Source organism: Homarus americanus, unplaced genomic scaffold, assembly GCF_018991925.1.
Source record: "Homarus americanus isolate GMGI-L3 unplaced genomic scaffold, GMGI_Hamer_2.0 scaffold49667, whole genome shotgun sequence".
Taxonomy (NCBI): domain Eukaryota; kingdom Metazoa; phylum Arthropoda; class Malacostraca; order Decapoda; family Nephropidae; genus Homarus; species Homarus americanus.
The window spans coordinates 1,874,266-1,888,693 of NW_024738608.1; positions in this window are offsets into that span (position 1 = coordinate 1,874,266).

The window sequence follows — 14,428 nt, forward strand, 5'->3', positions numbered from 1 at the left end:
TAGTTAATTTCAGTGTTAGGTTTTTATATGTTTATGCAGTGTTAACGTAATCCAATGCTTTATTTTTATTCTTTTGATGTTTCGATGTTTAGTATCATTTGTCTTAAAAGTTTCGATGGTGAATCAATTTGTTGTGACAGCCTACGAGGCTCTTTATTGTGTTAATATTTAATTAATTAAATTCTTAAAGGTTTACTTTATTATTTTTATTCCCTTTTAATTTACTTCACTTTTTTTGTTTGGTTACGCCTAGAACCTGGATATTTAAGTAAATTAAGAGACGGTGTAACAGTTTTGGCGACCTTGCCAGGATTCACTAACGACTTTTTGACACTTGTGATATTTTTCTAAGCATGCTGATGGATTTGTTTTGAGGCATGGTCGGACTATCAATGGTAATTTTGTCCGTAATAATTTTGTACATGACAGGAGGAGATGGACTCGTTCACCACCTAATGGGGCGTCCTAATTTTCTAATTTAATTGTAGTTTCTGTGGAAAGTCGGGTCATAAGGCGGATTTTTGTTGGACAAGGCCGCAGCCAAATAAGGTGAAGCACGAGAGGTTGCATTTTCGGTTCTCGCCTCACGAGACTTTGATCTTTGCCAGGAGAGTTTTGGGAAGGACCCAGACGTTGGTACCTTTCGTCCCTTTTTGTCACAAGGCACGGTAGAAGTTGATGGCATCGAAACACCAGTCACTATTTTGAGAGACTCGGGTTGTCTCCAAACTCTCATCAAAGAGGGTGTTGTTGCGGCGAGGAAGTCTGACAAAACGTCGTTTTGGGCTCCCTTTGGGGTAAAGGTGCAGCTCCTTAGGTTTTTCATGTATAGCTAAACGTAGCCGGTGAGCAGGAGCTGTCTGTGTTGGTACGTGTCACGTCTCCTTGTTGCTAGAGTGGACCTCATACTCAGAAACGATTTGCTGCAACAGCTGAGGATGATAGGCCAGGTGTTTTCCCTTTGTGTGCTGTGACTCGTTTTATGTTAATGACTAATGATCATAATTTAACTCCTGATGTAGATGATTCACTATCCTTAGAAGGACTTTTTGCTAACCCAATTGCTTCCAAGACATTTCTTCCGCAGTTAATGCTGTGACCGGGAGAGTTGCTTTAATAGCTGCGCAGGAGCAAGAAGTTTCATTACGGCTCTTGTTTGACCTGGTGTCCGATCCTGCCAATGTTTCAGGCCCTACCACGAGATATTTCAGTCAAGACGGTGTTTTGTGCCGCCGCTGGCTCACACCGACTATGTCAGAGGAAGACGCGGACTGGGCGTCTATCACTCAAATAGTCCTCCCACACACTTACAGACAACATGTTCTAGCTCTGGCCCATGACGGTCGCTTTTCTGGACATGAAGGTGTCCGAAAGACGTTCAACAGGCTGGCCAGAAAGTTATATTGGCCAGGTATGAGGAGAGATGTCACTAAATATAGTAAGTATTGTCATTTTTGTCAAGAGTTAGGCAAAGCCAATCAGGCTATTCCACCTTTTCCACTTGTAAGAGTACCTGAGCCCTTTACAACAGCACAGTGTGACATGGTAGGCCCTCTGCCTAAAACTTCTAGTGGGTTTGAATATTTATTTACAGTCATTGATGCCTCCACTAGGTACTTGTATGCTGTACCTCTTAGGAAAGTTACTGCTAAGGCCCTTGTTAAATGTTTACTTGACCTGTTTAGTCACTTTTGGTTGCCGTCCCGCGTCAAACGGACGATGCTTCATATTTTGTAGGAAAAGTTTTCAAGAAAGCCCGAACAGAGTTGGGAATAGTTCATTGTTAGGTAGTAGTGAAGAGAGCATTAATGTATTAAGTTTAGTAGGAGATGTTAGAGAGAAGCTTCTAAGATGTTGGAGCCTTGCCGCAGACCAAGACATGGTACGACAAGCGTGCCAGACATAGTTCCAGATATTAGATCAAGTACTCATTTTCTTGCCGAGACATGGACAGCCGCTCCATGCGAAGTTCAGTGGGCCATATAGTGGTGAAGGTAAGCCCCACAAATTATATTATCTCTACCCCTGACAGGCGCCGACTTCAGCGCTTATGTCACGTCAACACCATCAAGCTGTACCACTCACGCCCAGCACCCCCATTTGTTGCTGATGATCCAGTTCCCATGTGTGCCGTTGACACTTTCTTGGTAGACGGTGAGAAAGAAGAGGAAAAGGAAGGGGCAAGTCCACTCGCCCTGTCATCAGTCAGGGTATGGCTGTCCAACTCCGTAGAGTTGCAGGAGAAGCTACAGCGTCTACCGGGACACCAGAGAGCTGACGTGCTGGCCGCCATCCAACAACATCCTCTTGTCTTCCGAGACAGGCCTGGCTGTACCACTGCCGTGGTGCATGATATTGTTGTTGGTTCTGCTAAGCCTATCAAGCAGGCTCCCTACCAGCGAGTGGTGCTCACCAGTCACTAGTACCGAAGAAGGACGGCACTCTTCGATTCTGCATCGACTTCCGTACGGTCAACGCCGTCACCAGCAAGGACAGCTTCCCTCTACCAAGAGTCGACGACTGCATCGAAGCAATCGGGAACGCCAAGTTCCTCTCTAAGATTGAGTGTCTTCGAGGGTTTTGGCAAGTACCATTGACCCGTCGTTGTTAAAGACATCTCCAGTTTTGTGACATTAGGTAAGACCTATAAATTTAATGTTATGCCTTTTGTGCTTTGCAATGCCCCTGCTACCTTTCAAAGGCTGATGTCACGGCCAATTGGCCTGGTTGCGTAGTATATTTAGATGATGTAATTGTTTCTGACACTTGGTCAGACCATTTATGTCCGCTAGACGCTCTCTTCACCAAGTCACTAAGTCAGAATTTGTTTGTGCTCAACTTTTGTATCTGGGACATGTAATTGGGTTGGAAACTTGCTCCTCCCACAGCAAGGTGTGACACTATTTCTCAGTTGCCTGTTCTATGTAACAAACGACAAGTCCGCAGATTGTTGGGTTGTGTGGGTTATTACCGGAGATATATTTGTAATTTTGCCGAGTTGGCACTACCCCTTACTGATTTGTTGAAGAAGGGTAATATTTTTTGTTGGACTTCAAGGTGTCAGGATTCTTTTCAGAACTTGAAAAATGTATTATGCTCATATCCTATTTTGAGAGCCCCTAATTTTTCTAAGCCTTGCAAGCTATCCTGTGATGCTAGTGATCTGTTATCTAGACCCACAGAATGAACACTTATGTCATATCAAAATTTGTGCAAGCAAAATTTTATTGTATGGTGGGAAGTGTTACGACCTTGTCGTATTTTTCTATTTTTTTTTTATATATAACATGTTCCATATTATTCCTGTAATGATGTGTTGTATTTACTATTATATAATCTAGTCACCTTAACCCTGTGCTGTTAAGGTTTTAACTGTTATTATTTGTTCTCTAACGACCATCTGCATCGTTAAACGACCCACCGGCGGGTCGCGTGGCGGGAACCGACCTTATATATAGGACCCACCAACTGACGGAGTCAGTTCAGTCCTCTTGTCATACAGTCCACATCCTTGTGACACTCGTCACCTTTGACTTATACTTAATTTATTTGTGTTGTTCCTGTTGCCACCAATGTGGTATATCTATGTGAGCTCCTATTTATGTCTCTATTTATGTCCATCAGTATTTGCTTAGATACATTTAAGTAATTCAGTGTTGTTTCACTTAGTTAATTTCAGTGTTAGTTTTTATATGTTTATGCAGTGTTAACTTAATCCAATGCTTTATTTTTATTCTTTTGATGTTTCGATGTTTAGTATCATTTGTGTCTTTAAAAGTTTCGATGGTGAATCAATTTGTTGTGACAGCCTACGAGGCTCTTTATTGTGTTAATATTTAATTAATTAAATTCTTGAAGGTTTACTTCATTATTTTTATTCCCTTTTAATTTACTTCAATTTTTTTGTTTGGTTACGCCTAGAATCTGGATATTTAAGTAAATTAAGAGATGGCGTAACACCGTTAATCACATTTAATGCAATTGTTGCCATTTTTCGTTTTCGCCCGTCTGCTGCTATTAATCATTCGTGAGACGATTGTTGCCATTTTTCGTTTTCGCCACACAATGCCGTTATTCAAATGTAAAACAATTGTTGCCCTTTTTCGTTTTCGCCATTCTGATGCCTTTAATCGCATGTGAGGCAATTGTGGCCATTTTCCGTTTTCGCCACACTGTGCCGTTATTCAAATGTAAAGCAATTGTTGCCATTTTTCGTTTTCCTTCTTCTGATGCCTTTAATCACATGTAAGGCAATTGTTGCCATTTTTCGTTTTCACCACACTGCTGCCGTTAATCACATGTAAGGAAATTGTTGCCATTTTTCGTTTTCGCCCCACTGCTGCCATTCATCACATGTGAGGCATTTGTTGTCATTTTTCGTTTTCGCCCCTCTGCTGCTGTTAATCATTCGTGAGGCGATTGTTGCCATTTTTCGTTTTCGCCACAGTGCTGCTGTTAATCACATGTAAGGCAATTGTTGCCATCTTTCGTTTTCGCCCCACTGCTGCCGTTAATCACATGTAAGGCAATTGTTGCCATTTTTCATTTTCGCCCCTCTGCTGCTGTTAATCATTCGTAAGGCGATTGTTGACATTTTTCGTTTTCGCCACACTGCTGCCATTAATCACGTGTAAGGCATTTGTTGCCAATTTTCGTTTTCGCCCCACTGCTGCCGTTGATCACGTTTAAGGCAATTGTTGCCAATTTTCGTTTTCGCCCCACTGCTGACGTTAATCACGTTTAAGGCAAGTGTTGCCATTTTTCGTTTTCGCCACACGGGCTTCTCTGAGGCAGATATGGAGACGTCACTGTGAAGACTGATAGGTGACTCAAGAGATAATGGTTGGCTGTCACTGTTGTGTCTGTCAGTTTCTCGGTGTTACTGATGACAAGATCATCAGAGAAGGCTTTTTCCGGTACCTGGTCTGCCGTTGGGTCAAGTCCAGGATCACACACGACCTCTTGTTCTGTCTCCTTCACTTCCCTGAGTTGCTACACCGACAGTTCTGATCCGGAAGATGACAGGGTGACACAGGATGATGTTGTTCTGGTGTGGAAGATTGACTTTAACAAATTTAGTGGTAAGATTAGATTAGATTATTGCCTTATGTAGGGTAGGTCTCTCTCTCTCTCTCTCACAGACCCTGAAGGACCCTTAATTATACCCGTCCATCAAGCGTATCGTCTCCAGAAATGCCAACTACTCCACCTCCCCCCCCCCGCTCTATCCCCCCTACCCTGCCCCATCCCCCTATCCCTCCTCCACTACCCTCCCCCTACCCCACCCATACACCCCATCTTTTTTTTAAGAGAAAGGCGGAATGCAGGAAGATTAGAGGTGGGGGAAGGAAGTTAAAGTTCGGAAATTGAAAAAATTTAGGAGGAGGTAAGAGAGGGCGGGCTGACCGCCTAGCTAAGCTAATAGTGTGTTAGGGTTGTGTCATGGGTTAGTTATTGTCTGTCGGTACAGGCACTAGACAGCCTACCCTGTCCCATTTATGGGTATTTTAAGGGCCTTATTTCATATTCCGTACCTTACTGGCGGATGCTGGTCTAGGGAGGTTGTCTATTGCCTGGTCGTGTAGATCGGAGGTGGTAATGGACCTTTTGAGATTTCGTAACTTTTTGGGAACCATGTATGGTTGCTGTCGTTATCTGGTGGGAGTCTTTGAAGGAATTCTTGCTCTGATCGTTCTATCTTTTGCGAGATTCTGCTGGCCAGGGTGTGCAGCTGCTGGTTGATGGGTTTCATTCTCAGGACTCTATGTATCTCGGCTGTGGTTCTGGTGAAGGGGTATCTTTCACCTGTGACGAATCTTAGTGCTTCATTTTGGACCACCTGTAATTTTAATATATGAGTGGTGCTCATAGTATGAAGAGGTACTGCTGGGTAAGTTAATATCGGTGTGATAAATGATGTCACCAGGCGGAGTTTTATTTTCTGAGGAAGCGCTTTAATGCGGTATAGTTTTCTCAGCTCTCTTCTTGCTTTTTCCTTCCTGCTGTGGACATGATGGTAGTAACCTGTCGTGGATATATGCAGGCCCAGGAGGGTGCCTCTGCTTTTGTATTCTATCTGGGCATTATTGGTTACTAATGGATGGGTTTTCCTTCTGCATAAGGGTATCACTGTGAATTTCGGGAGACTGGTTTGAATTTTCCATTATTTTTCGTAGTTATTTACTCTTTCTAATTCCCGCCTGGTGTTTTCGGCCTGTAAAGCTCGCGATTTTCCTTGATGTGTTATTATTTGAGTGATGTCATCTACATACATAATATCTTCGTTACCTATTCTAGTGGGATAATATATAGGGTGGGGGAGAGGACGCTTCCCTGAGGGACTCCACTCATGAGTGGGAAGGTCTCTCCTGTGTGTTGTCCTATCCTCAGTCTAGCATTTCTGCCGTCAAGAAAGTTGCAAAGCAACTTTTCAATGTTGGTGGGAAGTCCGAGTTTGAGGATCCTATATTTTAGACCGTCGTGCCAGACTTTGTCAAATGCCTTCGCTACATCCCGGAGAGTTAGATTACATTGTCTACCACTCGCCGCAGCTCTGGCTATGTTTTCACATGCCAGGGCTATCGCTGTTGTGGTGGACTTCCCTTTCCTGAACCCGAATTGTCTGCAGTTGAGTCTGTTTGTTGTGTCCAGGTGATTTCTCAAACGGTTATTGATGATTTTTTCTAGGATTTTTCCAGGTACTTCGAGGAGGGAGATCGGTCTGTAGTTTAGTGGGACGGCGGGGTTCTCTCCTTGTTTTGGTGTTAGGGTAGTAATGGCCTCTTTGAATTTAGTTGGGAAGTAACCCGAGGCCAGGCAAGCGTTCATTGTGGTTCTCAGTCTCTCCATGGCCGGGTTGTTTATGTGGCTGAGGATCTCCTTGGTGATGCCTGAATAACTAGGGGCTTTATTTTTGGTATTGGAGATGGCTCTGTTGAGTTCTTCCGAGGTGGTTGGTTTGGACAATGGGCTGTCCACTCTTAGATCCTCCCATATGATTTCAGGGGAAGGCTGAGTGCGGTGTGTCTGGCCCCGGAGTTCATCAAGGACGAGCTCCTCGTGGGTACCATCCTCACCACTTACCCCTCCCCCTCACCCACTTCCCTTACTCCTCCACCACACCCCCTCCTCCTTCATATCATCACACACTCCACCCATCTCCCCTCCCCACTATTCACCCCTTCCCTTCTTCCTCTACCTATCACCATCACACTCTTAAGTCCATCCCTCTTCTCCCCTTCCCTCTACCTCTTCCTTCCTCAACACCCCTACACCTAAACCTCTCTGCCCTTTCTCTCACCTTTCCCCCCTTCTTCACCCTCCCCCTACCCCTCCTCGCAATCATCATCATACTCACCCCCACCCTCATCACCTCTCACCCCCCCTCATCACCCCTCACCACCCCGAGTATGATGAGACCCGGACTAGCCAAGACTTATAGACCGGAGCATAATTTAATGGTACAGACCTCGTGTTTTATAATGGCCATTGACGAAATAAATTACGGTAGTAGGGAAAGTATGGTAATTAAGGCAGTAGAGAGAGTATGGTAATATGGTAGTAGGGAAAGTATGGTAATTAAGGCAGTAGGGAGAGTATGGTAATATGGTAGTAGGGAAAGTATGGTATGTAAGGCAGTAGGGAAAGTAATTATGGTAATAGGGAAAGTAATTCTCATAGTAGGGAAAGTATGGTAATTAAGGCAATAGGGAAAGTGTGGTAATAAAGGTGGTAGGGGAAGTATGGTAATTGAGGCAGGAGGGAAAGTATGGCAATATGGTAGTAGGGACAGTTTGGTAATTATGGTAAAAGTGAAGTGGGGAAAGAATGTAGTAGGGTAGATAAAGTAGCAGGGAAGTAATGGTAATGGAGAAGTAATATGGTAGTGACAGTATGGTAGTAGAGAAGGGTGGATATATTAAAGTATTTCATGAATATCCACAATGGAAACGTGGACAAGATAAATCTCGATAAAACCACACAGGAAAAGAAAACAATGGAGCACCTTAGCTTTCATCTTTATTCAAAACATCTTGTGCATATACGTGACAGGTGTATGAATGTGTGCATATTTCCCTAAGTCTCCTCTTTGTATGTATGTATGTATGAATTTATCTGTTCATGTATGTATGTATTTATGTATGTATGTATGTATGCATGTATGCATGCATGCATGTATGTATGTATGTATGTATGTATGTATGTATATATAAGTATGTATGTGAGTATTTTGAAAGTATACGTTACACATTTCAGCCTGTGTTAATACAATGGTATGAATACATGTTTTTCCATAAACACATACACAAAACACAAGTATACAGGATGTGTGTATGTCCACCCACACCCCAGGTCTACATGAGCGTGGGTGTATGTAGGTGTGTTAGTGTGTACACATCGTGAGCGTCTGTTTATCCTTGTGTGCACACATACACCCGCGTGTGTATACTTCCACCGTGAATACACACGATTCCACGTTTTCGTGTGCGTTTTTTGTGGGTTCATATCGTGTGCGCATTATAGTACCAACGTGTACGTGTTTCATGTTTGTATGATTTCCTGGTTTTGTATACTTTGGTGTTTTGTATGTATGGTGTGTATGCATATTTATCCATACTCGTGTACGCCTCGCATCATACACCGCGTTATTATCTCTGTTCTAAGTATTTAACTAATCAATTAACTATTTATGTACTGTATATCGTACTCAAAGGGCTAAGTCATCGTACTCAAGAGATGTACTATGTCCCTATCTAACATGAATAGATTTTGAGTAGAGTGTGTGTGTGTGTGTGTGTAATAATAATAATAATAATAATAATAATAATAATAATAAACGGTTTATTAATAGAGTTGCAGCCGGTGGCTGAAAATATACAGACTTACATTTGATTTAGACATAATGATGTAATATGCATTGAATACAATTACAGGGCTGTACAGTACATAAATCAGGAGTTGTTTATTATTTTAACAATAAATGGGATGGTGCTATTCTTATATCTATCGGTGCGGGCTCTTATGGGCTGAATTTTGTTGTAGTGGCGGACTGCGCGAGGTGGGTGGGGGGCTGCAGGTGGCAGGAGGTGGCGATGTCGAGGGTGGTGCAGTAGTTGGCTGCCAAACCTTTCGAGTGCTTGGTGGTGGAGGTCACTGAGGGATGGCATTTCCAGGGTGGAGAGAGCGTTGGTGTAGCCGGAGTATTCTGCGCCGAGCATGATTCTGCAGGCCCTTTTCTGTACTGTGTGTGTGTGTGTGTGTGTCTGAGTTGATAACGCAGATATTTGTGTCTACATAAGTATACACTAAGTCCGCAGTTTAGCGTATGTACACCTTATTTTCTTATACAGCTCATCATCAGGTGAAATAGGCCTATACTTACCCCACGTACGTATGTAGGTCGTCTGCCAGTGTGCATATATCAATGTTTACATCCGCACGGGGTGTATGTGTGAATGTATCATGTGTACTCAGATGGTCTTGTGGCCGTTTATGTCTCCGTGTGAGTAACTCTTATTGTTTTTTAGCGTATTCGGTATATTATGTCTGTCTCGTAACGTGTGTGTGTGTGTGTGCGCGTGCGTGCGTGCGTGCGTGCGCGCGCGCGCTACATTATCATATTTACACATCATTAACTTGTTTTGAATATACTTGTTTGTATTCATGTTCACATTACCTGATATATATATATATATATGAATGCGTACATGAGCGTGTGTACATGTTGCGTGCGTGATGGTACTTACACATATCTCTCTCCCCCTCACCCCCCCCCTTCCAACTCACCTAACCCCTCATACCCCCTTTCCCATAGCCTCCCCCTCACACCTTCCTCCATCACCCCCTCACCCTATCTCTCACCCTCCCACTTTCTCCTCACACCCTCCCTCACAACGCCCCTCTCCTCATCTCCCATGCCTCCCAACCCCTACCTCCTCCCCACCCATTTCATCCCCTCACACACACCCTTCTTCACCTCCTTCCCATCCCCCTCATACACACTTCTCCACCCCATCCTCACCTCTTACACACCCTTCCACCCCTCACCCCCTCCTCATCCCCTCCCCTTCACCCCTTCCCCCCTCCCCATCCCTCCCTTCACCCCTCCCCCTCCTCCACCCCCCTCCCTCATCTCCCTACCCTCACCTCCCTACCCCTCAATCCACCTCCCTCCTCCCCTACCCCTCACCTCCCTCCCTCTCACCTCCCCTCCCTCTCACTTCCCTCCCTCCCTACCCCTCACCCCCTACCCCTCACCTCCCCTACCCCTCACCTCCCCTCCACCTACCCCTATCCACCACAATCAATGTGAATCAAGTATACATGCGTATGGCTGTATGGGACTATTAAGCCGGATTATTCCTGAGTTTAATTACGGCGTATACTCACCAGGTCATATATCACACCAGTAACGAGGTGCTGGAGGTGGGGAGGGAAAAATGAAAGGAGTGAGAGTGGGAAAAAAGAATTGGGTGGAGGGACTGGAGAACTGGAGGGGAGGGATTTCGAGGAAAGGGTTGAGTGGAGGGAAAAAATGGAGGAGGAAGGGGAACTCGAGGAGGAGATGGGAAGAAAGTAGGAAGAAGAAATTTGGGGGAGAAGAGGGTAGGAGGGGGGGAGCGGGGGTGATTGGTCGATTGGGCCCCTGTCTTGATGTTTGGGATAGGTTGAGCTGGGGCCTAGTTGGACCCATTTGATGTACAGTACAACCAGGGAGAGGAAAGTGAAATAGGAGGAAGGAAGACTGAAGGAGGAATGAAAAGAGAGAGAGAATGGAGAACAGGGAGGAGAAGAGGAAGGGGATGGGGATGATTGCAATACGAAGTGAGAGGGAGAGGGAAAACGATAAGAAATGTAAAAATATTTAGAATAAAGGTGAAAAAGAAGAGGAAGAGGTAGATAGGTAAGTGTGAGAGAGAGAGAGAGAGAGAGAGAGAGATTCAGTACACCAGCAGCCACATTACAATCCCGTACTCTTGGCCAGCAGGTGTTTACATAATACAGGTAACACGTGTTTGCACAGCGTCAAGAATACCGTGTGTAAATATTTCGTCAGATTGTCCAATAGGCTAGACTAAGCTTTATCTTGAAGCTTAATGTAGATATAAGACTTAATTGGCAGGTATAATAAAGTGATTGGTATGTGAATTGGTATACCTTATTATGCTTTCATACATAAATGATTGAGTAAATATGAAAATAATAATAATAATAAGAAGAATTATTATTATTATTATTATTATTATTATTATTATTATTAATTTAGTGGATGGAGGAACCACAAATTTTAGGCTGAATAAATCACTGGTGTTATTTTTTCCGTCTTTTTTAGCTCCACAAAATGACGTGATTTTTGTTATTTTAGGTAAACTTTGCAATGTAATGTTGAAATGGGTTAAAAAAAAAAAGACTTAATTAATGTTTCTAGTTTGGGTGTTTTGTTCTGAGTTTTTTTTTTGTATTTATTTCATTATTTATGTACATTAATATGACTGTTTTGTTTATGTGTCTTTGTAGTGTCTCTCTCTCTCTCTCTCTCTCTCTCTCTCTCTCTCTCTCTCTCTCTCTCTCTCTCTCTCTCTCTCGTGTTATTAACTGATTTTTTTTAGTTAAGAATGCCATTGCTATAACTTATTTGGGTCACCTCGATTAGTTAAATTAGGCTTATAGTTAGTTAGGTTAGTTTTAATTTAGTTAAGAGTAGTGTTAGTTAGGTGAAGTTAATATTAAACTAAGTTAGAGTCGAGGAAGTTAGATTAGAGTGGGCTAGGTTAGTTTAGTGTTAGTTTAAGATAGTGTTAGATTAATGTTAGTTTAAGTTAGTGTTTAGTGTTAGGTTAATGTTAGTTTAAGTTAATGTTAGGAGGTTAATGTTAGTTTCAGTTAATGTTAGGACGTTAATATTAGTTTAAGTGTAGGGCTAATATTAGTTTAAGTTAGTGTTAGGTTAAAATCTAATTAACTTTATAAAGTTATTTCTGATATTTAACTTAATCCAATCAGGTATGTGCATTCATAAATCACCAGCTATGAGGATTAGAGGATTATAATCCTCTAATTAGCATTATAGATAATTATCTATAATGCTAATCTTTGTGAATCCTGACCCACGACGGCCGAGTTTATGTGAGTGGCTAATCCTTTTGCTTTCAGGACAAATTGGGGGAAAACCCATTGAATCCACTTTACTGTTATCAGCACGAAGGAAAAAAGACTTGGACAGATTAATGTTAGTGTGAGTGTCCTGCCGTGTGTTGCTTTGTGTTGAGTATGGTCGGTCATGTAGTGTGTTGTGTTGTGTTGAGTATGGTCGGTCATGTAGTGTGTTGTGTATGGTCGGTCATGTAGTGTGTTGCTTTGTGTTGAGTATGGTCGGTCATGTAGTGTGTTGTGTTGTGTTGAGTATGGTTGGTCATGTAGTGTGTTGTGTTGTGTTGAGTATGGTTGGTCATGTAGTGTGTTGTGTTGTGTATGGTCGGTCATGTAGTGTGTTGTGTATGGTCGGTCATTTACTGTGTTGTGTTGTGTTGTGTATGGTCGGTCATGTAGTGTGCCAGTGTTGTATGGTCTGGTCAGTGTTGTTGTGTTGAGTAGTGTGTTGTGTCGGTCATGTAGTGTGTTGTGTATGGTCACGCATCATGTGTTGTGTTGTGTAGGGCCGGTCATCGTGTAGTGTGTCAGTAGTGTGTCATGAGTGTGTTGTGTCGCGTGTGCATGCTGTTGTGTTGAGTATGAGTCATGTCAGTACTTATGTAGTGTTGTGTTGTGTAGTGTCAGGCGGTCATAGGTTGGTCATGTAGTGTGTTGTGTATGGTTGGTCATGTAGTGTGTTGTGTATGTATCTGGTCGCATGTAGTGTGTTGTGTTGGTTGGTATTATGTTGTGTTGTGCTGTGTGTTGTGTGGTTGTGTATGGTCGAGTAGTGTGTTGGGCGGTTGGTCATGTAGTGTGTTGTGTTGATATGGTCGGTCATGTATGTTAATGTGTGTGTGTGTATGGTCTATCGTTGGTGTTGTGTTGAGGCGGCATGTATCGTGTAGTGTGTTAGTTGTGTTGGTTGTAATTCATGTTGTGTATTTAGTGTGTTGTGTTGTATTGTGTGTATGGTTCATGGTGTGTTGTGTATGGTTGGTCATGTAGTGTGTTGTGTTGGTATGAATTCGGTCATGTAGTGTGTTGTGTTGTGTCGAGTATGGTTGGTCATGTTGGTTGTGTTGTGTATGGTCGGTCATGTGTGTTGTGTGTGGTCGGTCATGTTGTGTATGGTCGGTCATGTAGTGGTCGTTGTAGTGTGTGTGTGAGTATGTAGTGTGTTGTGTTGTGTATGGTCGGTCATTTAGTGTGTTGTGTTGTGTATGGTCGGTCATGTGTGTGTGTTTGTGTTGGTCGGTCATGTAGTGTGTTGTGTTGTGTATGGTTGGTCATGTAGTGTGTTGTGTATGGTCGGTCATTAGTATGTTGGTGTTGTGTTGTGTATGGTTGGTGTGGTTGTGTATGGTTGGTCGGTGTTGTGTTGTGTATGGCATGTAGTGTGTTGTGTTGTGTCATGAGTTGGTCATGTAGTGTGTTGTGTTGTGCATGGTCACCATTTAGTGTGTTGTGTTGTGTATGGTGGTCATGTAGTGTGTTGGTATGTGTTGGTCATGTAGTGTGTTGTGTTGTGGTATGGTCGGTCATGTGAGTGGTTGTGGTTGTGTATGGTATGGTCATGTAGTGTGTTGTGTTGGTATGGTCGGTCATTTGAGTGTGTTGTGTGTGTGTGTATGGTCGGTCATGAGTGTGTTGTGTTGTGTATGGTCGGTCATGTAGTGTGTTGTGTTGTGTTGAGTATGGTTGGTCATGTAGTGTGTTGTGTATGGTCGGTCATTTAGTGTGTTGTGTTGTGTTGTGTATGGTCGGTCATGTAGTGTGTTGTGTTGTGGTGTGTATGGTCGTAGTGAAGCATATGGTATGTGTTGTGTTGTGTATGTAGTCGGTCATGTAGTGTGTTGTGTTGTGTTGTATGGTTGGTCGCGTAGTGTGTTGTGTATGGTCGGTCATGTGGTGTGTTGTGTTGTGTATGGTCGGTCATGTAGTGTGTGTTGTGTTGTGTATGTGGTTGTGTCGGTCATTTAGTGTGTTGTGTAGCGGTCATGTAGTGTGTTTGTAGTCAGTATGGTTGTGTTGTGTATGGTCGGTCATGTGTGGGTTGTGTATGTGTGTGTGTGTGTTGTATGGTATGGTGTGTGTCATGTATGGTGTGTGTGTATAGTGGTTGTAGTGTGCGGTCATGTAGTGTGTGTTGTGTAGTGTGGTTGGTCATGTATGGTCGGTCATGTAGTGTGTTGTGTTGTGTATGGTTGGTCATGGTATCGTGTGTTGTGTATGGTCGGTATTTGTGTGTATGTTGGGTTGTGTGTTATGTATGGTCGGTCATTTGGTGTGTTGT